At 49.3% G+C, this 25309-nt stretch overlaps 27 non-coding genes across 27 annotated transcripts; 17 read left to right on the forward strand and 10 right to left on the reverse strand.

Annotated features, from left to right (window-relative positions):
* Nucleotides 1-528: 528 nt before the first annotated feature.
* Nucleotides 529-600, reverse strand: trnae-cuc (transfer RNA glutamic acid (anticodon CUC)). The gene has a single exon. It is a non-coding gene; the product is annotated as a tRNA-Glu (tRNA).
* A 122-nt stretch (nt 601-722) lies between these two features.
* trnag-gcc (transfer RNA glycine (anticodon GCC)) lies at nt 723-793 on the forward strand. Its single transcript has one exon. It is a non-coding gene; the product is annotated as a tRNA-Gly (tRNA).
* Nucleotides 794-1394: 601 nt separating this feature from the next.
* On the forward strand, nt 1395-1467 carry trnam-cau (transfer RNA methionine (anticodon CAU)). Its single transcript has one exon. It is a non-coding gene; the product is annotated as a tRNA-Met (tRNA).
* A 987-nt stretch (nt 1468-2454) lies between these two features.
* Nucleotides 2455-2526, reverse strand: trnae-cuc (transfer RNA glutamic acid (anticodon CUC)). The gene has a single exon. It is a non-coding gene; the product is annotated as a tRNA-Glu (tRNA).
* A 122-nt stretch (nt 2527-2648) lies between these two features.
* trnad-guc (transfer RNA aspartic acid (anticodon GUC)) lies at nt 2649-2719 on the forward strand. The gene has a single exon. It is a non-coding gene; the product is annotated as a tRNA-Asp (tRNA).
* A 601-nt stretch (nt 2720-3320) lies between these two features.
* Nucleotides 3321-3393, forward strand: trnam-cau (transfer RNA methionine (anticodon CAU)). Its single transcript has one exon. It is a non-coding gene; the product is annotated as a tRNA-Met (tRNA).
* A 993-nt stretch (nt 3394-4386) lies between these two features.
* On the reverse strand, nt 4387-4458 carry trnae-cuc (transfer RNA glutamic acid (anticodon CUC)). The gene has a single exon. It is a non-coding gene; the product is annotated as a tRNA-Glu (tRNA).
* A 122-nt stretch (nt 4459-4580) lies between these two features.
* Nucleotides 4581-4651, forward strand: trnag-gcc (transfer RNA glycine (anticodon GCC)). The gene has a single exon. It is a non-coding gene; the product is annotated as a tRNA-Gly (tRNA).
* A 601-nt stretch (nt 4652-5252) lies between these two features.
* On the forward strand, nt 5253-5325 carry trnam-cau (transfer RNA methionine (anticodon CAU)). The gene has a single exon. It is a non-coding gene; the product is annotated as a tRNA-Met (tRNA).
* Nucleotides 5326-6306: 981 nt separating this feature from the next.
* Nucleotides 6307-6378, reverse strand: trnae-cuc (transfer RNA glutamic acid (anticodon CUC)). The gene has a single exon. It is a non-coding gene; the product is annotated as a tRNA-Glu (tRNA).
* A 122-nt stretch (nt 6379-6500) lies between these two features.
* trnag-gcc (transfer RNA glycine (anticodon GCC)) lies at nt 6501-6571 on the forward strand. The gene has a single exon. It is a non-coding gene; the product is annotated as a tRNA-Gly (tRNA).
* A 601-nt stretch (nt 6572-7172) lies between these two features.
* trnam-cau (transfer RNA methionine (anticodon CAU)) lies at nt 7173-7245 on the forward strand. Its single transcript has one exon. It is a non-coding gene; the product is annotated as a tRNA-Met (tRNA).
* Nucleotides 7246-8224: 979 nt separating this feature from the next.
* Nucleotides 8225-8296, reverse strand: trnae-cuc (transfer RNA glutamic acid (anticodon CUC)). Its single transcript has one exon. It is a non-coding gene; the product is annotated as a tRNA-Glu (tRNA).
* A 122-nt stretch (nt 8297-8418) lies between these two features.
* Nucleotides 8419-8489, forward strand: trnag-gcc (transfer RNA glycine (anticodon GCC)). The gene has a single exon. It is a non-coding gene; the product is annotated as a tRNA-Gly (tRNA).
* Nucleotides 8490-9090: 601 nt separating this feature from the next.
* On the forward strand, nt 9091-9163 carry trnam-cau (transfer RNA methionine (anticodon CAU)). The gene has a single exon. It is a non-coding gene; the product is annotated as a tRNA-Met (tRNA).
* Nucleotides 9164-10727: 1564 nt separating this feature from the next.
* Nucleotides 10728-10799, reverse strand: trnae-cuc (transfer RNA glutamic acid (anticodon CUC)). Its single transcript has one exon. It is a non-coding gene; the product is annotated as a tRNA-Glu (tRNA).
* Nucleotides 10800-10921: 122 nt separating this feature from the next.
* On the forward strand, nt 10922-10992 carry trnag-gcc (transfer RNA glycine (anticodon GCC)). Its single transcript has one exon. It is a non-coding gene; the product is annotated as a tRNA-Gly (tRNA).
* A 601-nt stretch (nt 10993-11593) lies between these two features.
* On the forward strand, nt 11594-11666 carry trnam-cau (transfer RNA methionine (anticodon CAU)). The gene has a single exon. It is a non-coding gene; the product is annotated as a tRNA-Met (tRNA).
* A 1761-nt stretch (nt 11667-13427) lies between these two features.
* Nucleotides 13428-13499, reverse strand: trnae-cuc (transfer RNA glutamic acid (anticodon CUC)). Its single transcript has one exon. It is a non-coding gene; the product is annotated as a tRNA-Glu (tRNA).
* Nucleotides 13500-13621: 122 nt separating this feature from the next.
* trnag-gcc (transfer RNA glycine (anticodon GCC)) lies at nt 13622-13692 on the forward strand. The gene has a single exon. It is a non-coding gene; the product is annotated as a tRNA-Gly (tRNA).
* Nucleotides 13693-14293: 601 nt separating this feature from the next.
* trnam-cau (transfer RNA methionine (anticodon CAU)) lies at nt 14294-14366 on the forward strand. The gene has a single exon. It is a non-coding gene; the product is annotated as a tRNA-Met (tRNA).
* A 1564-nt stretch (nt 14367-15930) lies between these two features.
* On the reverse strand, nt 15931-16002 carry trnae-cuc (transfer RNA glutamic acid (anticodon CUC)). Its single transcript has one exon. It is a non-coding gene; the product is annotated as a tRNA-Glu (tRNA).
* A 122-nt stretch (nt 16003-16124) lies between these two features.
* On the forward strand, nt 16125-16195 carry trnag-gcc (transfer RNA glycine (anticodon GCC)). Its single transcript has one exon. It is a non-coding gene; the product is annotated as a tRNA-Gly (tRNA).
* Nucleotides 16196-16937: 742 nt separating this feature from the next.
* On the reverse strand, nt 16938-17009 carry trnae-cuc (transfer RNA glutamic acid (anticodon CUC)). The gene has a single exon. It is a non-coding gene; the product is annotated as a tRNA-Glu (tRNA).
* A 122-nt stretch (nt 17010-17131) lies between these two features.
* On the forward strand, nt 17132-17202 carry trnag-gcc (transfer RNA glycine (anticodon GCC)). The gene has a single exon. It is a non-coding gene; the product is annotated as a tRNA-Gly (tRNA).
* Nucleotides 17203-17663: 461 nt separating this feature from the next.
* On the reverse strand, nt 17664-17735 carry trnae-cuc (transfer RNA glutamic acid (anticodon CUC)). Its single transcript has one exon. It is a non-coding gene; the product is annotated as a tRNA-Glu (tRNA).
* A 122-nt stretch (nt 17736-17857) lies between these two features.
* trnag-gcc (transfer RNA glycine (anticodon GCC)) lies at nt 17858-17928 on the forward strand. The gene has a single exon. It is a non-coding gene; the product is annotated as a tRNA-Gly (tRNA).
* The last annotated feature ends 7381 nt before the right edge of the window (nt 17929-25309 follow it).

Genomic DNA, 25309 nt, shown 5'->3' on the forward strand with positions numbered 1-25309 from the left:
TTCCTTTGCCAACAGGGTCCATTGAGAGAGATAATTTGAAGTCATTCTTGCCTGACTGGTAAGTTGGAACAAGAAGTCTGTGCAAACCAAACTTGGGTTGGACATCGTATCTGCATTAAGTCAAGATGTTGTTGAGAGGACACTTTGGAGAGTGGCGCGAATTCGGCGGGACAATTGGCAGACTTTTAAGGGCTGGTGGCTCAGCAGTAGAACTGTCGCCTGCCATGCGTAAGTCTCGAAAACTGGAGGTGTTGAGCTCTATCCTAACGCGAGGCATGTTTTGATGCGCAGTTCGGCCACACATTTTTTGGATCTCCTGTCACACACTTCACCTCCAAGACGGCAGCCCATCCTGGGCTTGAAGAACTGGCAACTCTGCTTCATTTGTTGACGGCTTCAAAGAATGGTCCGTTTTGGGGGAAGATGGTGCCTTGAGTCTCGCTTGATACACAGTACGTGGCAAAGGCAACCCATCCATTGTGTACCGCTTGTCCCTTTCGGATAAGCCGGAGGTGGGTGAAACACAGTTTCCCTGACCGGGAATCGAACCCACGCCGCGGCGGTGAGAGCGCCGAATCCTGACCACTAGACCATCAGGGAGCTGCGACAGAGCTCTCTTGATGAGTGACGCGTGGCTGTATCGGGCTACATTTTCCGTTGCGCCTCGAGAGGAGCGCTTGGGCAATGGCGCGAAGTCGGTGGGAAAACTGGCACGTCCGTGAGCATTGGTGGTTCAGTGGTAGAATTCTCGCCTGCCACGCGGGAGGCCCGGGTTCGATTCCCGGCCAATGCACAGTTCCTTTATGCGTGGGCCCTTGTGGGGCATTAAGTTTGTTCTCGGTCGCGGCCAGACGCCATCAAGATTTGGAACAAGAAGTCTGTGCAAACCAAACTTGGGTCGGACATCGTATCTGCATTAAGTCAAGATGTTGTTGAGAAGAGACTTTGGACAGTGGCGTGAATTCGGCGGGACAATTGGCAGACTTAGAATAATCGCCTGCCAGCGCCAGTGGGTGACTGAATATATGTTTACAGACATTGCTGGTAAACCCGTGTGTCTTATTAGTGGAGCTAATGTGGCTGTAATTAAGGAATTTAATTTAAGACGGCACTACGAGACAAAAGAAGAATGGTCCGTTTTGGGGGAAGATGGTGTCTTGAGCCTCGCTTGATACACAGTACGTGGCAAAGGCAACCCATCCATTGTCTACCGCTTGTCCCTTTCAGGTAAGCCGGAGCTGGCTCAAAACACCGTTTTTAGGATCTCCTGTGGCACTCTTCACCTCCAAAACCCGTTCAAGGCCTAAATACCTGGGGACTCGCCTTTGTTTGTCCAAGCTGAATTTCTTTTCTGTGCAGCTTCGAGAAATCGTCCATTTTCTGGTTGACTGTCAGCCTCGTTGGCGCAGTAGGCAGCGCGTCAGTCTCATAATCTGAAGGTCGTGAGTTCGATCCTCACACGAGGCAGGTGTTTTGGTACAGAGTTGGTCCATCCATTTTGTACCGCTTCTACCCATTTCGAGGATGCTGGAGCCTAAGAACCATCCGTTTGTAGTGGATTTTCAGCCTCCTCTGATGCGAGATCTAGAACAGGGATCAATCCAAATTATTCTGCCATTGCCCGTGGAAAGCCTTCCCATCTGTTTGATTTCAAGACTCACACGTGGCAGGCGATCCTGCCCTATGGATGCGTGCCGGCCCTCTGGAACCACTTCATCCAACTTTCACCACAATTCCTCTTTCTTTTCTCAGGTCAGAATTGCGGGGCACCACACGTTGGCTCCCAAATGACTCCTTCCTGTTATTTCTTCTTGGACACTTTGTCCAGGTAGGGTTAGGAATGTCTTTGCATTGGAAGCGGATGAGCAAGGATTGATAATTGGTTATCAGCAGCTCCCGAGCTGAGTCTCTGGAGGTTGCCTGGAGTTCCTTTGCCAACAGGGTCCATTGAGAGAGATAATTTGAAGTCATTCTTGCCTGACTGGTAAGTTGGAACAAGAAGTCTGTGCAAACCAAACTTGGGTTGGACATCGTATCTGCATTAAGTCAAGATGTTGTTGAGAGGACACTTTGGAGAGTGGCGCGAATTCGGCGGGACAATTGGCAGACTTTTAAGGGCTGGTGGCTCAGCAGTAGAACTGTCGCCTGCCATGCGTAAGTCTCGAAAACTGGAGGTGTTGAGCTCTATCCTAACGCGAGGCATGTTTTGATGCGCAGTTCGGCCACACGTTTTTTGGATCTCCTGTCACACACTTCACCTCCAAGACGGCAGCCCATCCTGGGCTTGAAGAACTGGCAACTCTGCTTCATTTGTTGACGGCTTCAAAGAATGGTCCGTTTTGGGGGAAGATGGTGCCTTGAGTCTCGCTTGATACACAGTACGCGGCAAAGGCAACCCATCCATTGTCTACCGCTTGTCCCTTTCGGGTAAGCCGGAGGTGGGTGAAACACAGTTTCCCTGACCGGGAATCGAACCCAGGCCGCGGCGGTGAGAGCGCCGAATCCTGACCACTAGACCATCAGGGAGCTGCGACAGAGCTCTCTTGATGAGTGACGCGTGGCTGTATCGGGCTACATTTTCCGTTGCGCCTCGAGAGGAGCGCTTGGGCAATGGCGCGAATTTGGTGGGAAAACTGGCACGCCCGTGAGCATTGGTGATTCAGTGGTTGAATTCTTGCCTGTCACGCGGGAGGCCAGGGTTCGATTCCCGGCCAATGCACAGTTCCTTTATGCGTGGGCCCTTGGGGGGCATTAAGTTTGTTCTCGGTCGCGGCCAGACGGCATCAAGATTTGGAACAAGAAGTCTGTGCAAACCAAACTTGGGTCGGACATCGTATCTGCATTAAGTCAAGATGTTGTTGAGAAGAGACTTTGGACAGTGGCGTGAATTCGGCGGGACAATTGGCAGACTTAGAATAATCGCCTGCCAGCGCCAGTGGGTGACTGAATATATGTTTACAGACATTGCTGGTAAACCCGTGTGTCTTATTAGTGGAGCTAATGTGGCTGTAATTAAGGAATTTAATTTAAGACGGCACTACGAGACAAAAGAAGAATGGTCCGTTTTGGGGGAAGATGGTGTCTTGAGCCTCGCTTGATACACAGTACGTGGCAAAGGCAACCCATCCATTGTCTACCGCTTGTCCCTTTCAGGTAAGCCGGAGCTGGCTCAAAACACCGTTTTTAGGATCTCCTGTGGCACTCTTCACCTCCAAAACCCGTTCAAGGCCTAAATACCTGGGGACTCGCCTTTGTTTGTCCAAGCTGAATTTCTTTTCTGTGCAGCTTCGAGAAATCGTCCATTTTCTGGTTGACTGTCAGCCTCGTTGGCGCAGTAGGCAGCGCGTCAGTCTCATAATCTGAAGGTCGTGAGTTCGATCCTCACACGAGGCAGGTGTTTTGGTACAGAGTTGGTCCATCCATTTTGTACCGCTTCTACCCATTTCGAGGATGCTGGAGCCTAAGAACCATCCGTTTGTAGTGGATTTTCAGCCTCCTCTGATGCGAGATCTAGAACAGGGATCAATCCAAATTATTCTGCCATTGCCCGTGGAAAGCCTTCCCATCTGTTTGATTTCAAGACTCACACGTGGCAGGCGATCCTGCCCTATGGATGCGTGCCGGCCCTCTGGAACCACTTCATCCAACTTTCACCACAATTCCTCTTTCTTTTCTCAGGTCAGAATTGCGGGGCACCACACGTTGGCTCCCAAATGACTCCTTCCTGTTATTTCTTCTTGGACACTTTGTCCAGGTAGGGTTAGGAATGTCTTTGCATTGGAAGCGGATGAGCAAGGATTGATAATTGGTTATCAGCAGCTCCCGAGCTGAGTCTCTGGAGGTTGCCTGGAGTTCCTTTGCCAACAGGGTCCATTGAGAGAGATAATTTGAAGTCATTCTTGCCTGACTGGTAAGTTGGAACAAGAAGTCTGTGCAAACCAAACTTGGGTTGGACATCGTATCTGCATTAAGTCAAGATGTTGTTGAGAGGACACTTTGGAGAGTGGCGCGAATTCGGCGGGACAATTGGCAGACTTTTAAGGGCTGGTGGCTCAGCAGTAGAACTGTCGCCTGCCATGCGTAAGTCTCGAAAACTGGAGGTGTTGAGCTCTATCCTCACGCGAGGCATGTTTTGATGCGCAGTTCGGCCACACATTTTTTGGATCTCCTGTCACACACACACACTTCACCTCCAAGACGGCAGCCCATCCTGGGCTTGAAGAACTGGCAACTCTGCTTCATTTGTTGACGGCTTCAAAGAACGGTCCGTTTTGGGGGGAGATGGTGCCTTGAGCCTCGCTTGATACACAGTACGTGGCAAAGGCAACCCATCCATTGTGTACCGCTTGTCCCTTTCGGGTAAGCCGGAGGTGGGTGAAACACAGTTTCCCTGACCGGGAATCGAACCCGGGCCGCGGCGGTGAGAGCGCCGAATCCTGACCACTAGACCATCAGGGAGCTGCGACAGAGCTCTCTTGATGAGTGACGCGTGGCTGTATCGGGCTACATTTTCCGTTGCGCCTCGAGAGGAGCGCTTGGGCAATGGCGCGAAGTCGGTGGGAAAACTGGCACGTCCGTGAGCATTGGTGGTTCAGTGGTAGAATTCTCGCCTGCCACGCGGGAGGCCCGGGTTCGATTCCCGGCCAATGCACAGTTCCTTTATGCGTGGGCCCTTGTGGGGCATTAAGTTTGTTCTCGGTCGCGGCCAGACGGCATCAAGATTTGGAACAAGAAGTCTGTGCAAACCAAACTTGGGTCGGACATCGTATCTGCATTAAGTCAAGATGTTGTTGAGAAGAGACTTTGGACAGTGGCGTGAATTCGGCGGGACAATTGGCAGACTTAGAATAATCGCCTGCCAGCGCCAGTGGGTGACTGAATATATGTTTACAGACATTGCTGGTAAACCCGTGTGTCTTATTAGTGGAGCTAATGTGGCTGTAATTAAGGAATTTAATTTAAGACGGCACTACGAGACAAAAGAAGAATGGTCCGTTTTGGGGGAAGATGGTGTCTTGAGCCTCGCTTGATACACAGTACGTGGCAAAGGCAACCCATCCATTGTCTACCGCTTGTCCCTTTCAGGTAAGCCGGAGCTGGCTCAAAACACCGTTTTTAGGATCTCCTGTGGCACTCTTCACCTCCAAAACCCGTTCAAGGCCTAAATACCTGGGGACTCGCCTTTGTTTGTCCAAGCTGAATTTCTTTTCTGTGCAGCTTCGAGAAATCGTCCATTTTCTGGTTGACTGTCAGCCTCGTTGGCGCAGTAGGCAGCGCGTCAGTCTCATAATCTGAAGGTCGTGAGTTCGATCCTCACACGAGGCAGGTCTTTTGGTACAGAGTTGGTCCATCCATTTTGTACTGCTTCTACCCATTTCGAGGATGCTGGAGCCTAAGAACCATCCGTTTGTAGTGGATTTTCAGCCTCCTCTGATGCGAGATCTAGAACAGGGATCAATCCAAATTATTCTGCCATTGCCCGTGGAAAGCCTTCCCATCTGTTTGATTTCAAGACTCACACGTGGCAGGCGATCCTGCCCTATGGATGCGTGCCGGCCCTCTGGAACCACTTCATCCAACTTTCACCACAATTCCTCTTTCTTTTCTCAGGTCAGAATTGCGGGGCACCACACGTTGGCTCCCAAATGACTCCTACCTGTTATTTCTTCTTGGACACTTTGTCCAGGTAGGGTTAGGAATGTCTTTGCATTGGAAGCGGATGAGCAAGGATTGATAATTGGTTATCAGCAGCTCCCGAGCTGAGTCTCTGGAGGTTGCCTGGAGTTCCTTTGCCAACAGGGTCCATTGAGAGAGATAATTTGAAGTCATTCTTGCCTGACTGGTAAGTTGGAACAAGAAGTCTGTGCAAACCAAACTTGGGTTGGACATCGTATCTGCATTAAGTCAAGATGTTGTTGAGAGGACACTTTGGAGAGCGGCGCGAATTCGGCAGACTTTTAAGGGCTGGTGGCTCAGCAGTAGAACTGTCGCCTGCCATGCGTAAGTCTCGAAAACTGGAGGTGTTGAGCTCTATCCTCACGCGAGGCATGTTTTGATGCGCAGTTCGGCCACACATTTTTTGGATCTCCTGTCACACACACACACTTCACCTCCAAGACGGCAGCCCATCCTGGGCTTGAAGAACTGGCAACTCTGCTTCATTTGTTGACGGCTTCAAAGAACGGTCCGTTTGGGGGGGAGATGGTGCCTTGAGCCTCGCTTGATACACAGTACGTGGCAAAGGCAACCCATCCATTGTGTACCGCTTGTCCCTTTCGGGTAAGCCGGAGGTGGGTGAAACACAGTTTCCCTGACCGGGAATCGAACCCGGGCCGCGGCGGTGAGAGCGCCGAATCCTGACCACTAGACCATCAAGGAGCTGCGACAGAGCTCTCTTGATGAGTGACGCGTGGCTGTATCGGGCTACATTTTCCGTTGCGCCTCGAGAGGAGCGCTTGGGCAATGGCGCGAAGTCGGTGGGAAAACTGGCACGTCCGTGAGCATTGGTGGTTCAGTGGTAGAATTCTCGCCTGCCACGCGGGAGGCTCGGGTTCGATTCCCGGCCAATGCACAGTTCCTTTATGCGTGGGCCCTTGTGGGGCATTAAGTTTGTTCTCGGTCGCGGCCAGACGGCATCAAGATTTGGAACAAGAAGTCTGTGCAAACCAAACTTGGGTCGGACATCGTATCTGCATTAAGTCAAGATGTTGTTGAGAAGAGACTTTGGACAGTGGCGTGAATTCGGCGGGACAATTGGCAGACTTAGAATAATCGCCTGCCAGCGCCAGTGGGTGACTGAATATATGTTTACAGACATTGCTGGTAAACCCGTGTGTCTTATTAGTGGAGCTAATGTGGCTGTAATTAAGGAATTTAATTTAAGACGGCACTACGAGACAAAAGAAGAATGGTCCGTTTTGGGGGAAGATGGTGTCTTGAGCCTCGCTTGATACACAGTACGTGGCAAAGGCAACCCATCCATTGTCTACCGCTTGTCCCTTTCAGGTAAGCCGGAGCTGGCTCAAAACACCGTTTTTAGGATCTCCTGTGGCACTCTTCACCTCCAAAACCCGTTCAAGGCCTAAATACCTGGGGACTCGCCTTTGTTTGTCCAAGCTGAATTTCTTTTCTGTGCAGCTTCGAGAAATCGTCCATTTTCTGGTTGACTGTCAGCCTTGTTGGCGCAGTAGGCAGCGCGTCAGTCTCATAATCTGAAGGTCGTGAGTTCGATCCTCACAGGAGGCAGGTGTTTTGGTACAGAGTTGGTCCATCCATTTTGTACCGCTTCTACCCATTTCGAGGATGCTGGAGCCTAAGAACCATCCGTTTGTAGTGGATTTTCAGCCTCCTCTGATGCGAGATCTAGAACAGGGATCAATCCAAATTATTCTGCCATTGCCCGTGGAAAGCCTTCCCATCTGTTTGATTTCAAGACTCACACGTGGCAGGCGATCCTGCCCTATGGATGCGTGCCGGCCCTCTGGAACCACTTCATCCAACTTTCACCACAATTCCTCTTTCTTTTCTCAGGTCAGAATTGCGGGGCACCACACGTTGGCTCCCAAATGACTCCTACCTGTTATTTCTTCTTGGACACTTTGTCCAGGTAGGGTTAGGAATGTCTTTGCATTGGAAGCGGATGAGCAAGGATTGATAATTGGTTATCAGCAGCTCCCGAGCTGAGTCTCTGGAGGTTGCCTGGAGTTCCTTTGCCAACAGGGTCCATTGAGAGAGATAATTTGAAGTCATTCTTGCCTGACTGGTAAGTTGGAACAAGAAGTCTGTGCAAACCAAACTTGGGTTGGACATCGTATCTGCATTAAGTCAAGATGTTGTTGAGAGGACACTTTGGAGAGCGGCGCGAATTCGGCAGACTTTTAAGGGCTGGTGGCTCAGCAGTAGAACTGTCGCCTGCCATGCGTAAGTCTCGAAAACTGGAGGTGTTGAGCTCTATCCTCACGCGAGGCATGTTTTGATGCGCAGTTCGGCCACACATTTTTTGGATCTCCTGTCACACACACACTTCACCTCCAAGACGGCAGCCCATCCTGGGCTTGAAGAACTGGCAACTCTGCTTCATTTGTTGACGGCTTCAAAGAACGGTCCGTTTTGGGGGGAGATGGTGCCTTGAGCTTCGCTTGATACACAGTACGTGGCAAAGGCAACCCATCCATTGTGTACCGCTTGTCCCTTTCGGGTAAGCCGGAGGTGGGTGAAACACAGTTTCCCTGACCGGGAATCGAACCCAGGCCGCGGCGGTGAGAGCGCCGAATCCTGACCACTAGACCATCAGGGAGCTGCGACAGAGCTGTCTTGATGAGTGACGCGTGGCTGTATCGGGCTACATTTTCCGTTGCGCCTCGAGAGGAGCGCTTGGGCAATGGCGTGAAGTCGGTGGGAAAACCAGCACGACTGTGAGCATTGGTGGTTCAGTGGTAGAATTCTCGCCTGCCACGCGGGAGGCCCGGGTTCGATTCCCGGCCAATGCACAGTTCCTTTATGCGTGTGTCCTTGGGGGGCATTAAGTTTGTTCTCGGTCGCGGCCAGACGGCATCAAGATTTGGAACAAGAAGTCTGTGCAAACCAAACTTGGGTCGGGCATCGTATCTGCATTAAGTCAAGATGTTGTTGAGAAGAGACTTTGGACAGTGCCGCGAATTCGGCGGGACAATTGGCAGACTTAGAATTGTCCCCTGCCAGCGCCAGTGGGTGACTGAATATATGTTTACAGACATTGCTGGTAAACCCATGTGTCTTATTAGTGGAGCTAATGTAGCTGTAATTAAGGAATTTAATTTAAGACGGCACTACGAGACAAAAGAAGAATGGTCCGTTTTGGGGGAAGATGGTGTCTTGAGCCTCGCTTGATACACAGTACGTGGCAAAGGCAACCCATCCATTGTCTACCGCTTGTCCCTTTCAGGTAAGCCGGAGCTGGCTCAAAACACCGTTTTTAGGATCTCCTGTGGCACTCTTCACCTCCAAAACCCATTCAAGGCCCAACTACCTGGGGACTCGCCTTTGTTTGTCCAAGCGGAATTGCTTTTCTGTGCAGCTTCGGGAATTCGTCCATTTTCTGATTGACTGTCAGCCTCGTTGGCGCAGTAGGCAGCGCGTCAGTCTCATAATCTCAAGGTCGTGAGTTCGATCCTCACACGAGGCAGGTCTTTTGGTACAGAGTTGGTCCATCCATTTTGTACCGCTTCTACCCATTTCGAGGATGCTGGAGCCTAAGAACCATCCGTTTGTAGTGGATTTTCAGCCTCCTCTGATGCGAGATCTAGAACAGGGATCAATCCAAATTATTCTGCCATTGCCCGTGGAAAGCCTTCCCATCTGTTTGATTTCAAGACTCACACGTGGCAGGCGATCCTGCCCTATGGATGCGTGCCGGCCCTCTGGAACCACTTCATCCAACTTTCACCACAATTCCTCTTTCTTTTCTCAGGTCAGAATTGCGGGGCACCACACGTTGGCTCCCAAATGACTCCTACCTGTTATTTCTTCTTGGACACTTTGTCCAGGTAGGGTTAGGAATGTCTTTGCATTGGAAGCGGATGAGCAAGGATTGATAATTGGTTATCAGCAGCTCCCGAGCTGAGTCTCTGGAGGTTGCCTGGAGTTCCTTTGCCAACAGGGTCCATTGAGAGAGATAATTTGAAGTCATTCTTGCCTGACTGGTAAGTTGGAACAAGAAGTCTGTGCAAACCAAACTTGGGTTGGACATCGTATCTGCATTAAGTCAAGATGTTGTTGAGAGGACACTTTGGAGAGTGGCGCGAATTCGGCGGGACAATTGGCAGACTTGTAAGGGCTGGTGGCTCAGCAGTAGAACTGTCGCCTGCCACCCGTGAATCTCGAAATCAGAAGGTAGTGACTTGTAGCTTCACGCAAGCGATGTGCTTTGATGCACAGTACGTTACAGAGTTTGTGCATCCATTTCAAGCGTCTTGAGAGTGGCGCGAATTCGGCGGGACAATTGGCAGACTTTTAAGGGCTGGTGGCTCAGCAGTAGAACTGTCGCCTGCCACCCGTGAATCTCGAAATCAGAAGGTAGTGACTTGTAGCCTCACGCAAGCGATGTGCTTTGATGCACAGTACTTTACAGAGTTTGTGCATCCATTTCAAGCATCTTGGGAGTAGACTTTGGAGAGTGGCGCGAATTCGGCGGGACAATTGGCAGACTTGTAAGGGCTGGTGGCTCAGCAGTAGAACTGTCGCCTGCCACCCGTGAATCTCGAAATCAGAAGGTAGTGACTTGTAGCCTCACGCAAGCGATGTGCTTTGATGCACAGTACTTTACAGAGTTTGTGCATCCATTTCAAGCGTCTTGAGAGTAGACTTTGGGGAGTGGCGCGAATTCGGCGGGACAATTGGCAGACTTTTAAGGGCTGGTGGCTCAGCAGTAGAACTGTCGTCTGCCATGCGTAAGTCTCGAAAACTGGAGGTGTTGAGCTCTATCCTCACGCGAGGCATGTTTTGATGCGCAGTTCGGCCACACATTTTTTGGATCTCCTGTCACACACTTCACCTCCAAGACGGCAGCCCATCCTGGGCTTGAAGGACTGGCAACTCTGCTTCATTTGTTGACGGCTTCAAAGAACGGTCCGTTTTGGGGGGAGATGGTGCCTTGAGCCTCGCTTGATACACAGTACGTGGCAAAGGCAACCCATCCATTGTGTACCGCTTGTCCCTTTCGGGTAAGCCGGAGGTGGGTGAAACACAGTTTCCCTGACCGGGAATCGAACCCGGGCCGCGGCGGTGAGAGCGCCGAATCCTGACCACTAGACCATCAGGGAGCTGCGACAGAGCGGTCTTGATGAGTGACGCGTGGCTGTATCGGGCTACATTTTCCGTTGCGCCTCGAGAGGAGCGCTTGGGCAATGGCGTGAAGTCGGTGGGAAAACCAGCACGTCTGTGAGCATTGGTGGTTCAGTGGTAGAATTCTCGCCTGCCACGCGGGAGGCCCGGGTTCGATTCCCGGCCAATGCACAGTTCCTTTATGTGTGGGCCCTTGGGGGGCATTAAGTTTGTTCTCGGTCGCGGCCAGACGGCATCAAGATTTGGAACAAGAAGTCTGTGCAAACCAAACTTGGGTCGGGCATCGTATCTGCATTAAGTCAAGATGTTGTTGAGAAGAGACTTTGGACAGTGCCGCGAATTCGGCGGGACAATTGGCAGACTTAGAATTGTCGCCTGCCAGCGCCAGTGGGTGACTGAATATATGTTTACAGACATTGCTGGTAAACCCATGTGTCTTATTAGTGGAGCTAATGTAGCTGTAATTAAGGAATTTAATTTAAGACGGCACTACGAGACAAAAGAAGAATGGTCCGTTTTGGGGGAAGATGGTGTCTTTAGCCTCGCTTGATACACAGTACGTGGCAAAGGCAACCCATCCATTGTCTACCGCTTGTCCCTTTCAGGTAAGCCGGAGCTGGCTCAAAACACCGTTTTTAGGATCTCCTGTGGCACTCTTCACCTCCAAAACCCATTCAAGGCCCAACTACCTGGGGACTCGCCTTTGTTTGTCCAAGCTGAATTTCTTTTCTGTGCAGCTTCGAGAAATCGTCCATTTTCTGGTTGACTGTCAGCCTCGTTGGCGCAGTAGGCAGCGCGTCAGTCTCATAATCTGAAGGTCGTGAGTTCGATCCTCACACGAGGCAGGTGTTTTGGTACAGAGTTGGTCCATCCATTTTGTACCGCTTCTACCCATTTCGAGGATGCTGGAGCCTAAGAACCATCCGTTTGTAGTGGATTTTCAGCCTCCTCTGATGCGAGATCTAGAACAGGGAATAATCCAAATTATTCTGCCATTGCCCGTGGAAAGCCTTCCCATCTGTTTGATTTCAAGACTCACACGTGGCAGGCGATCCTGCCCTATGGATGCGTGCCGGCCCTCTGGAACCACTTCATCCAACTTTCACCACAATTCCTCTTTCTTTTCTCAGGTCAGAATTGCGGGGCACCACACGTTGGCTCCCAAATGACTCCTACCTGTTATTTCTTCTTGGACACTTTGTCCAGGTAGGGTTAGGAATGTCTTTGCATTGGAAGCGGATGAGCAAGGATTGATAATTGGTTATCAGCAGCTCCCGAGCTGAGTCTCTGGAGGTTGCCTGGAGTTCCTTTGCCAACAGGGTCCATTGAGAGAGATAATTTGAAGTCATTCTTGCCTGACTGGTAAGTTGGAACAAGAAGTCTGTGCAAACCAAACTTGGGTTGGACATCGTATCTGCATTAAGTCAAGATGTTGTTGAGAGGACACTTTGGAGAGTGACGCGAATTCGGCGGGACAATTGGCAGACTTGTAAGGGCTGGTGGCTCAGCAGTAGAACTGTCGCCTGCCACCCGTGAATCTCGAAATCAGAAGGTAGTGACTTGTAGCCTCACGCAAGCGATGTGCTTTGATGCACAGTACTTTACAGAGTTTGTGCATCCATTTCAAGTGTCTTGAGAGTAGACTTTGGAGAGTGACGCGAATTCGGCGGGACAATTGGCAGACTTGTAAGGGCTGGTGGCTCAGCAGTAGAACTGTCGCCTGCCACCCGTGAATCTCGAAATCAGAAGGTAGTGACTTGTAGCCTCACGCAAGCGATGTGCTTTGATGCACAGTACGTTACAGAGTTTGTGCATCCATTTCAAGCGTCTTGAGAGTGGCGCGAATTCGGCGGGACAATTGGCAGACTTTTAAGGGCTGGTGGCTCAGCAGTAGAACTGTCGCCTGCCACCCGTGAATCTCGAAATCAGAAGGTAGTGACTTGTAGCCTCACGCAAGCGATGTGCTTTGATGCACAGTACTTTACAGAGTTTGTGCATCCATTTCAAGCATCTTGGGAGTAGACTTTGGAGAGTGGCGCGAATTCGGCGGGACAATTGGCAGACTTGTAAGGGCTGGTGGCTCAGCAGTAGAACTGTCGCCTGCCACCCGTGAATCTCGAAATCAGAAGGTAGTGACTTGTAGCCTCACGCAAGCGATGTGCTTTGATGCACAGTACTTTACAGAGTTTGTGCATCCATTTCAAGCGTCTTGAGAGTAGACTTTGGGGAGTGGCGCGAATTCGGCGGGACAATTGGCAGACTTTTAAGGGCTGGTGGCTCAGCAGTAGAACTGTCGTCTGCCATGCGTAAGTCTCGAAAACTGGAGGTGTTGAGCTCTATCCTCACACGAGGCATGTTTTGATGCGCAGTTCGGCCACACATTTTTTGGATCTCCTGTCACACACTTCACCTCCAAGACGGCAGCCCATCCTGGGCTTGAAGGAATGGCAACTCTGCTTCATTTGTTGACGGCTTCAAAGAACGGTCCGTTTTGGGGGGAGATGGTGCCTTGAGCCTCGCTTGATACACAGTACGTTGCAAAGGCAACCCATCCATTGTGTACCGCTTGTCCCTTTCGGGTAAGCCGGAGGTGGGTGAAACACAGTTTCCCTGACCGGGAATCGAACCCGGGCCGCGGCGGTGAGAGCGCCGAATCCTGACCACTAGACCATCAGGGAGCTGCGACAGAGCTCTCTTGATGAGTGACGCGTGGCTGTATCGGGCTACATTTTCCGTTGCGCCTCGAGAGGAGCGCTTGGGCAATGGCGTGAAGTCGGTGGGAAAACCAGCACGTCTGTGAGCATTGGTGGTTCAGTGGTAGAATTCTCGCCTGCCACGCGGGAGGCCCGGGTTCGATTCCCGGCCAATGCACAGTTCCTTTATGTGTGGGCCCTTGGGGGGCATTAAGTTTGTTCTCGGTCACGGCCAGACGGCATCAAGATTTGGAACAAGAAGTCTGTGCAAACCAAACTTGGGTCAGGCATCGTATCTGCATTAAGTCAAGATGTTGTTGAGAAGACACTTTGGACAGTGGCGCGAATTCGGCGGGACAATTGGCAGACTTAGAATTGTCGCCTGCCAGCGCCAGTGGGTGACTGAATATATGTTTACAGACATTGCTGGTAAACCCATGTGTCTTATTAGTGGAGCTAATGTAGCTGTAATTAAGGAATTTAATTTAAGACGGCACTACGAGACAAAAGAAGAATGGTCCGTTTTGGGGGAAGATGGTGTCTTTAGCCTCGCTTGATACACAGTACGTGGCAAAGGCAACCCATCCATTGTCTACCGCTTGTCCCTTTCAGGTAAGCCGGAGCTGGCTCAAAACACCGTTTTTAGGATCTCCTGTGGCACTCTTCACCTCCAAAACCCATTCAAGGCCCAACTACCTGGGGACTCGCCTTTGTTTGTCCAAGCTGAATTGCTTTTCTGTGCAGCTTCGGGAATTCGTCCATTTTCTGGTTGACTGTCAGCCTCGTTGGCGCAGTAGGCAGCGCGTCAGTCTCATAATCTGAAGGTCGTGAGTTCGATCCTCACACGAGGCAGGTCTTTTGGTACAGAGTTGGTCCATCCATTTTGTACCGCTTCTACCCATTTCGAGGATGCTGGAGCCTAAGAACCATCCGTTTGTAGTGGATTTTCAGCCTCCTCTGATGCGAGATCTAGAACAGGGATCAATCCAAATTATTCTGCCATTGCCCGTGGAAAGCCTTCCCATCTGTTTGATTTCAAGACTCACACGTGGCAGGCGATCCTGCCCTATGGATGCGTGCCGGCCCTCTGGAACCACTTCATCCAACTTTCACCACAATTCCTCTTTCTTTTCTCAGGTCAGAATTGCGGGGCACCACACGTTGGCTCCCAAATGACTCCTACCTGTTATTTCTTCTTGGACACTTTGTCCAGGTAGGGTTAGGAATGTCTTTGCATTGGAAGCGGATGAGCAAGGATTGATAATTGGTTATCAGCAGCTCCCGAGCTGAGTCTCTGGAGGTTGCCTGGAGTTCCTTTGCCAACAGGGTCCATTGAGAGAGATAATTTGAAGTCATTCTTAACTGACTGGTAAGTTGGAACAAGAAGTCTGTGCAAACCAAACTTGGGTTGGACATCGTATCTGCATTAAGTTAAGATGTTGTTGAGAGGACACTTTGGAGAGTGACGCGAATTCGGCGGGACAATTGGCAGACTTGTAAGGGCTGGTGGCTCAGCAGTAGAACTGTCGCCTGCCACCCGTGAATCGCGAAATCAGAAGGTAGTGACTTGTAGCCTCACGCAAGCGATGTGCTTTGATGCACAGTACGTTACAGAGTTTGTGCATCCATTTCAAGCGTCTTGAGAAAACGCGGGAGGCCCGGGTTCGATTCCCGGCCAATGCACAGTTCATTTATGCGTGGGCCCTTGTGGGGCATTAAGTTTGTTCTCGATCGCGGCCAGACGGCATCAAGATTTGGAACAAGAAGTCTGTGCAAACCAAACTTGGGTCGGACATCGTATCTGCATTAAGTCAAGATGTTGTTGAGAGGACACTTTGGAGAGTGACGCGAATTCGGCGGGACAATTGGCAGACTTGTAAGGGCTGGTGGCTCAGCAGTAGAACTGTCGCCTGCCACCCGTGAATCTCGAAATCAGAAGGTAGTGACTTGTAGCCTCACGCAAGCGATGTGCTTTGATGCACAGTACTTTACAGAGTTTGTGCATCCATTTCAAGCGTCTTGAGAGTAGACTTTGGGGAGTGGCGCGAATTCGGCGGGACAATTGGCAGACTTTTAAGGGCTGGTGGCTCAGCAGTAGAACTGTCGTCTGCCATGCGTAAGTCTCGAAAACTGGAGGTGTTGAGCTCTATCCTCACGCGAGGCATGTTTTGATGCGCAGTTCGGCCACACATTTTTTGGATCTCCTGTCACACACTTCACCTCCAAGACGGCAGCCCATCCTGGGCTTGAAGGACTGGTAACTCTGCTTCATTTGTTGACGGCTTCAAAGAACGGTCCGTTTTGGGGGGAGATGGTGCCTTGAGCCTCGCTTGATACACAGTACGTGGCAAAGGCAACCCATCCATTGTGTACCGCTTGTCCCTTTCGGGTAAGCCGGAGGTGGGTGAAACACAGTTTCCCTGACCGGGAATCGAACCCGGGCCGCGGCGGTGAGAGCGCCGAATCCTGACCACTAGACCATCAGGGAGCTGCGACAGAGCTCTCTTGATGAGTGACGCGTGGCTGTATCGGGCTACATTTTCCGTTGCGCCTCGAGAGGAGCGCTTGGGCAATGGCGCAAAGTCGGTGGGAAAACCGGCACGTCCGTGAGCATTGGTGGTTCAGTGGTAGAATTCTAGCCTGCCACGCGGGAGGCCCGGTTTCGATTCCCGGCCAATGCACAGTTCCTTTATGTGTGGGCCCTTGGGGGGCATTAAGTTTGTTCTCGGTCACGGCCAGACGGCATCAAGATTTGGAACAAGAAGTCTGTGCAAACCAAACTTGAGTCGGACATCGTATCTGCATTAAGTCAAGATTTTGTTGAGAGGATACTTTGGAGAGTGGCGCGAATTCGGCGGGACAATTGGCAGACTTGTAAGGGCTGGTGGCTCAGCAGTAGAACTGTCGCCTGCCACCCGTGAATCTCGAAATCAGAAGGTAGTGACTTGTAGCCTCACGCAAGCGATGTTCTTTGATGCACAGTACGTTACAGAGTTTGTGCATCCATTTCAAGCGTCTTAAGAGTAGACTTTGGAGAGTGGCGCGAATTCGGCGGGACAATTGGCAGACTTTTAAGGGCTGGTGGCTCAGCAGTAGAACTGTCGTCTGCCATGCGTAAGTCTCGAAAACTGGAGGTGTTGAGCTCTATCCTCACGCGAGGCATGTTTTGATGCGCAGTTCGGCCACACATTTTTTGGATCTCCTGTCACACACACACACACTTCACCTCCAAGACGGCAGCCCATCCTGGGCTTGAAGAACTGGCAACTCTGCTTCATTTGTTAACGGCTTCAAAGAACGGTCCGTTTTGGGGGGGAGATGGTGCCTTGAGCCTCGCTTGATACACAGTACGTGGCAAAGGCAACCCATCCATTGTGTACCGCTTGTCCCTTTCGGGTAAGCCGGAGGTGGGTGAAACACAGTTTCCCTGACCGGGAATCGAACCCGGGCCGCGGCGGTGAGAGCGCCGAATCCTGACCACTAGACCATCAGGGAGCTGCGACAGAGCTGTCTTGATGAGTGACGCGTGGCTGTATCGGGCTACATTTTCCGTTGCGCCTCGAGAGGAGCGCTTGGGCAATGGCGCGAAGTCGGTGGGAAAACCGGCACGTCCGTGAGCATTGGTGGTTCAGTGGTAGAATTCTCGCCTGCCACGCGGGAGGCCCGGGTTCGATTCCCGGCCAATGCACAGTTCCTTTATGCGTGGGCCCTTGGGGGGCATTAAGTTTGTTCTCGGTCGCGGCCAGACGGCATCAAGATTTGGAACAAGAAGTCTGTGCAAACCAAACTTGGGTCGGACATCGTATCTGCATTAAGTCAAGATGTTGTTGAGAAGAGACTTTTGACAGTGGCGTGAATTCGGCAGGACAATTGGCAGACTTAGAATTGTCGCCTGCCAGCGCCAGTGGGTGACTGAATATATGTTTACAGACATTGCTGGTAAACCCGTGTGTCTTATTAGTGGAGCTAATGTGGCTGTAATTAAGGAATTTAATTTAAGACGGCACTACGAGACAAAAGAAGAATGGTCTGTTTTGGGGGAAGATGGTGTCTTGAGCCTCGCTTGATACACAGTACGTGGCAAAGGCAACCCATCCATTGTGTACCGCTTGTCCCTTTCGGGTAAGCCGGAGGTGGGTGAAACACAGTTTCCCTGACCGGGAATCGAACCCGGGCCGTGGCGGTGAGAGCTCCGAATCCTAACCACTAGGCCATCAGGGAGCTGCGACAGAGTTCTCTTGATGAGTGACGCGTGGCTGTATCGGGCTACATTTTCCGTTGCGCCTCGAGAGGAGCGCTTGGGCAATGGCGCGAAGTCGGTGGGAAAACCGGCACGTCCGTGAGCATTGGTGGTTCAGTGGTAGAATTCTCGCCTGCCACGCGGGAGGCCCGGGTTCGATTCCCGGCCAATGCACAGTTCCTTTATGCGTGGGCCCTTGTGGGGCATTAAGTTTGTTCTCGATCGCGGCCAGACGGCATCAAGATTTGGAACAAGAAGTCTGTGCAAACCAAACTTGGGTCGGACATCGTATCTGCATTAAGTCAAGATTTTGTTGAGAGGATACTTTGGAGAGTGGCGCGAATTCGGCGGGACAATTGGCAGACTTGTAAGGGCTGGTGGCTCAGCAGTAGAACTGTCGCCTGCCACCCGTGAATCGCGAAATCAGAAGGTAGTGACTTGTAGCCTCACGCAAGCGATTTGCTTTGATGCACAGTACGTTACAGAGTTTGTGCATCCATTTCAAGCGCCTTGAGAGTAGACTTTGGAGAGTGGCGCAAATTCGGCGGGACAATTGGCAGACTTGTAAGGGCTGGTGGCTCAGCAGTAGAACTGTCGCCTGCCACCCGTGAATCTCGAAATCAGAAGGTAGTGACTTGTAGCCTCACGCAAGCGATGTGCTTTGATGCACAGTACGTTACAGAGTTTGTGCATCCATTTCAAACGTCTTGAGAGTAGACTTTGGAGAGTGGCGCGAATTCGGCGGGACAATTGGCAGACTTTTCAGGTCTGGTGGCTCAGCAGTAGAACTGTCGCCTGCCATGCGTAAGTCTCGAAAACTGGAGGTGTTGAGCTCTATCCTCACGCGAGGCATGTTTTGATGCGCAGTTCGGCCACACATTTTTTGGATCTCCTGTCACACACACTTCACCTCCAAGACGGCAGCCCATCCTGGGCTTGAAGAACTGGCAACTCTGCTTCATTTGTTGACGGCTTCAAAGAACGGTCCGTTTTGGGGGAGATGGTGTCTTGAGCCTCGCTTGATACACAGTACGTGGCAAAGGCAACCCATCCATTGTCTACCGCTTGTCCCTTTCAGGTAAGCCGGAGCTGGCTCAAAACACCGTTTTTAGGATCTCCTGTGGCACTCTTCACCTCCAAAACCCGTTCAAGGCCTAAATACCTGGGGACTCGCCTTTGTTTGTCCAAGCTGAATTTCTTTTCTGTGCAGCTTCGAGAAATCGTCCATTTTCTGGTTGACTGTCAGACTCGTTGGCCCAGTAGGCAGCACGTCAGTCTCATAATCTGAAGGTCGTGAGTTCGATCCTCACACGAGGCAGATGTTTTGGTACAGAGTTGGTCCATCCATTTTGTACCGCTTCTACCCATTTCGAGGATGCTGGAGCCTAAGAACCATCCGTTTGTAGTGGATTTTCAGCCTCCTCTGATGCGAGATCTAGAACAGGGATCAATCCAAATTATTCTGCCATTGCCCGTGGAAAGCCTTCCCATCTGTTTGATTTCAAGACTCACACGTGGCAGGCGATCCTGCCCTATGGATGCGTGCCGGCCCTCTGGAACCACTTCATCCAACTTTCACCACAATTCCTCTTTCTTTTCTCAGGTCAGAATTGCGGGGCACCACACGTTGGCTCCCAAATGACTCCTACCTGTTATTTCTTCTTGGACACTTTGTCCAGGTAGGGTTAGGAATGTCTTTGCATTGGAAGCGGATGAGCAAGGATTGATAATTGGTTATCAGCAGCTCCCGAGCTGAGTCTCTGGAGGTTGCCTGGAGTTCCTTTGCCAACAGGGTCCATTGAGAGAGATAATTTGAAGTCATTCTTGCCTGACTGGTAAGTTGGAAAAAGAAGTCTGTGCAAACCAAACTTGGGTTGGACATCGTATCTGCATTAAGTCAAGATGTTGTTGAGAGGACACTTTGGAGAGTGGCGCGAATTCGGCGGGACAATTGGCAGACTTGTAAGGGCTGGTGGCTCAGCAGTAGAACTGTCGCCTGCCACCCGTGAATCGCGAAATCAGAAGGTAGTGACTTGTAGCCTCACGCAAGCGATGTGCTTTGATGCACAGTACGTTACAGAGTTTGTGCATCCATTTCAAGCGTCTTGAGAGTAGACTTTGGAGAGTGGCGCGAATTCGGCGGGACAATTGGCAGACTTTTAAGGGCTGGTGGCTCAGCAGTAGAACTGTCGCCTGCCACCCGTGAATCTCGAAATCAGAAGGTAGTGACTTGTAGCCTCACGCAAGCGATGTGCTTTGATGCACAGTACGTTACAGAGTTTGTGCATCCATTTCAAGCGTCTTGAGAGTAGACTTTGGAGAGTGGCGCGAATTCGGCGGGACAATTGGCAGACTTAGAATTGTCGCCTGCCAGCGCCAGTGGGTGACTGAATATATGTGATAAGAGATTTTTTTAGTTATGTTTAAGTTTTAGCTTCATTTTAAATGTAATAGGAGCTTGTGGATTGGAGCCACCGCAAGAAGGAAAATTGAAACCATATGTGTAAAGAATGCCATGACATACATACTACCTCCTGTGTTAACAGACAAGTTAAACGGTTCTCTCTCTCTCTCTCACTCTCCTTTTAAGGAAATGTTTAAGTTTCTATACATACCAAGCTACCTCCTGTTTCAGCAGATAAGCGAACAGTTTTTCTCTTTTTATGGAAATGTTTTTGTATTCTGAACATGACACTCCTACTTCTTTGTAAGCTTGCTTGGTATAAATAAAGAATGCTCTGAAAGCCCTGGGCGGTTTTTCTGTCACATCTGTTGTGCGCACTTTGAAAGCAGAGCAGATCGGACCGTGACCGCCCATGCGCATGTAAAAATTAGATATCTGAGTGTGACTTCATTTGCCTTTCTAATAATTTTCTCTTCACATTTTCTTGGTCCTTCGAGCCGGATAGGAAGCATCGGACGCTGTGTCCTGCCGTCGTGGAAAGCTGCACTGACATCAGTCGACAAGCCTCCTCTAGGTAGGAGTGAAAAAGTTCAGGGACGCTAAAATTCGATTCCTGGCCAGTGTTTTATCAAGTGGTCCACGACGCTGGGATCCAGTGGCTGACTTTCAACATAGCCAGAGAATCTGGGGAAGGTAAAGGAAGTCACTCACTTACACTCGCGTAAAACGAATTTAGGTCTCACCCGCCGAAAGGGTGTAATTAGTCTAATCCACTGCACGGATTTATAAAAGTAGGGGTAATCCACCGAAAGGATCTAATTAGTCTAATCCACTGTACGGATTTATAAAAGTAGGGGTAATCCACCGAAAGGATTTTCAAAATAAAAGCGTTGGGACTAATCCGCCGGAAGGATTTTCAAAATAAAAGCTTTAGGACTGACCTGCCGAAAAGGTCTGCGCGATTGTGTAAAATGTCTGTTTAAATGTTTGTGTTTTCTATGTGTTGAGAGTGAATTGACTTAAACAGCACAATACGATGCTGAATCACTCTCATTGTTATTGTCATTTTATTTCCTGTCAGTAGCTGAAGTACTGGTGAGAAAAGAGAACGGTTGAGTTCCGCCTCATAAAACTGACACCGCTCCACTAATTAGAGTGGAGTAGAAGGGCGTAGTCAGTAACCACTCTTTCAGTCTAATACCAGAGAAGGCTCTGCAGTTCTGTTTTAATGGGTAATCAGCCCACTAAGTTTACTGTTGACGAACAGTGGCTAGAGAAACAATATCCAGGCGCCGGACAAATTAGTGTGCAAAGATGGAGAAATCCTAAAAAGATCAAATGTCCCACGTGGGAAGGAAAATATAGCCCATCTGCATTATTACAACTTAAACAAGCATTACTGAAAGAAGTAGGAGAGACAAAAAATTTAAAGAAAAAAGGTAAACGCACGCAAGAATTAGTATATTTCCAAGCATGGAAGAGAGAGGCAGATAGACGATGTGAGAATAAACAAAAGAAACAAGAAAAGAAAAAAGAAAAGGCAGAGGTATTAGACCCCCCACCATATGCTCCACTCGCTGCTGCGAGGCCGACCCCCACTTCTGCTGCTGTGAAACCAGCCCCCACTTCCGCTGCGGCGACCCCCCTTAAACAATCCTGTGATCCGTTCAGACCTCAACCTGGTCCTTATGCAGAGGCACAAAACATGTTAGATAAAATAGCACTAGGTGAAAATCCACAGGAAAAAATAGGAAAAGATCGCTATGGACTAGATATGGGAGGTGATGTTGATCCACCTGGTCCTCCCGGCATTTTTCCCATGATAGCAGTACCAAACCCCAGATACGGCCAACCCACAGGGGAAGGTGGAGCAGGTGGAGAGGTACAACGCGGCGATAACCCAAATACATTTGTATTCCGGCCGTGGTCACAAAAAGATAGGCAAAATGTGTTAAAAGACGTCCCCCCTCTTAATGAAGGTTTTATACTTTGGAGAGATGCGGTAGAAATGATCAGAAGACAGTGGTATTTAAACGGTCATGAAATGTTCCAAGTAATACAAGACGTACTAGGTTTAAAAATGGGAACGGTTAGGGGAGATTTCACAGGTAGCGCCGCTGATGGAACACCCTTAGCACCTGCAAGTCAAGAACTACAAACCGCCGTCACAAATTTATATGATCGCATCAGAGTACGATTAGCTCCAAGGGCTGACTATGGCAAAATTGGTGAAGTGAAACAAAAAGAAAATGAAACAGCGTCCGATTTTTTAGATCGGCTGCGTCCGGTTTTTAGGCAACATTCAGGAATGGATTATAATGAAGGTCCTGACGGTCCTTACCAACAGCAGCTAAAAAATGCATTCCTGAATGGCCTGCTACCCTCAGTGAAATCCCATGTTGAAAAACACTGGGTCACGATGAATACGGGACCATTATCCGACGCATTGCAACATGCCGAGCACGCTCTCCGTGTAATAAAGAAAAAAAACGCAAGCACAGGTACTTTTACATTAGATCCAGAAACAGGGTTTATTGCATTCTCAGGAGGATTTGGAGGTAACAGACAGGGACAGAGGAGAGGAAATAGAGGCAGAGGAAGAGGAGGATTTAGAGGAAAGGGCCAGAGATACGTAGGACAGACAGACTTACGCGGAAGAAGTGAAGAAAGAGATAATACGTGCTGGACTTGTGGCAAGGAAGGGCATTTCGCCAGAGATTGCAGACATAAAATAGACAAACGGCAATATTCAAATGAATGACTAAATGAGAAAAAGCCAAATGAAAATGACAAAAGTGACGCAGAAGTATTTAATGTCCATCAATTAGTTTCTGAAGTAGAAGGCAAACCTACGCTGACAGTATATGTGAATGGCAAGCCAGTGCAGATGTTATGTGATACAGGAGCATGTAAAACCGTTCTGAACAGAAAACCACAGGAAGTACAATTCTCAGAAGATACTTTAATAGTAAAATCAGCATCAGGTCACACTACAGTGCAACGACTGACAAAACCCTTATTTTTAGTGTTAAGAGACAGCGGCAGATCATGCAAAAATCAGTGCATCTATGACCCGTCATGCCCCATGAATCTGTTAGGAAGAGACGCACTAAAAAAACTAAAGATAGGAATAGTGCCAGGAGAACAAGGCATGCATGCAGAATTAATGCTAAATGATGAAGAAATAGAAAGCACCGAACCACGCCCAAATGGTTGTAAAGCGGGACCAGAGCCCCATTACTACTGGACCCTAGATCTTCCCTCATTAGAGCCATTACAACAAAAAGCCAAAATGTATTTGCCACCTACATCTGTTGTACTTCCTTATACAGAGTATCACAATACGCTACAATATAAATTAAGCCCAGGCCCAGATTCTCAATATGATGCACAAATCCATAGACTGGGCCCACAACGTTTAACACTGCAGCACCTTTATGTCACAAAAAGCGGAAATGCAGTGTGCTCAGTGATACAGAGCGAGAAAATTCAGGAAGTAAACAGGATGCCAAACCCACATGTGTCAGTGGCTCATAATGATAACACAGACTGGAGAGACTTAGGGCGGGTCCTCAGAAGTGTAGAAACTGACAGATATGAGAAGACAGGGGAAACTCAGGAAGGTTGGCTACAAGGCAGAAGGACAAAATGCATGCGCTACACATTAGGATGGGTAATGACAACAATACCCACAACTTATCTATCGGACGATGCAAACGTCTGTATGACACAGAATGATAATGAGTGACATTCATTAATAATAGAAAAGTACCCAGAGCTAGAGCAATTGCCTGATGAGTTATGGTCTTCAGGTTCGACCGACGTAGGTTTAATAAAGAATGCAGATCAAATAAGAGTGGAAACAACTACTTCACATAGACCTGTAAAACCACAATATCCATTATCTAAAGAAGCTATGGAAGGCATTAAACCTGTCATCATGGATATGGAACAAGCAGGAATTTTGATCAAGTCAGATAAAGTATCATGTAACACTCCCATTTTTCCAATAAAAAAGGCGAATACAGGAAAATTTCGTTTGGTACATGACCTTCGTGCTATTAATAGCATTACAAAAACGATACCACCAGTGGTGGCCAATCCACATACAATATTAAATCAAGTGACACCAAAAGAACAGTGGTTCTCAGTGATTGACCTGTCAAATGCTTTTTTCTCAGTGCCCCTGCACCCTGACTCACAGCATCTTTTTGGGTTCACGTTTAATGGTGAAAGATACACATACACAAGGCTACCACAAGGGTTTCAAAATAGCCCAACATTGTATGCCGAAGCATTGAAGCAATCTATGTCACTGTGTACGTTACCTGCACCGGGACAATATCTGCTTTACGTAGATGACATCCTGATAACAGGACACACACAGGAGCAATGCAGAGTGAACACCTTAACTGTGTTAAAACATTTGGCTGAACAGGGGCACAAGGTTTCGCAACACAAACTGCAGTTGTGGAGCCAAAAGGTTACATACTTAGGGCATACGCTCACGGGAGAAGGAAAGAAACTACTAGATAGTAGAAAAGTGACTGTACAAAATGCCCCAAAACCTTTAACAAAGCAGCAAATGATGAGTTTCTTGGGTCTCTGCAATTTCTGCAGAACCTGGATTCCAAATTATGCAGCTGAAGTTCAGCCGTTACAAGACATGATTTATGGAAAAAACTTAGCATTAAAGGATAAAATACAGTGGACTCCAGAGGCAGAGAGGGCATTTATAGATTTAAAAAATGCATTACAAACAAACACTGTACTCGCTCTACCAGACTATGGCAAACCTTTCTACTTGCATGTGGATGGTGGAGCGGGGTACATGAAAGCTGTGTTAACCCAAGCCTTTGGCGAAAAACAACGTCCATTGGCATTTTATTCCAGTAAATTAGACTCTGTTGCAACAGGACTGCCTACATGTGTACAGGCTTGCGCTGCAGCAGCAGAAGCAGTAAAAAAGTCAGCTGACATTGTATTAGGTCACACTCTAATAATTAGAGTACCGCATGCAGTAACCTCTATTCTGTTGCAAGCCAACTTATCGTATCTGACTCGTGCAAGACAACTATCCTATGTTGGCATTTTGTTATCACAGTCACATATACAGATTGAAAAATGCGGCCAGCTAAACCCAAGCACACT

This window comes from Perissodus microlepis, chromosome 23 (assembly GCF_051167445.1).
Source record: "Perissodus microlepis isolate ML-2025 ecotype Zambia chromosome 23, ASM5116744v1, whole genome shotgun sequence".
In the NCBI taxonomy this organism is placed as follows: Eukaryota; Metazoa; Chordata; class Actinopteri; order Cichliformes; family Cichlidae; genus Perissodus; species Perissodus microlepis.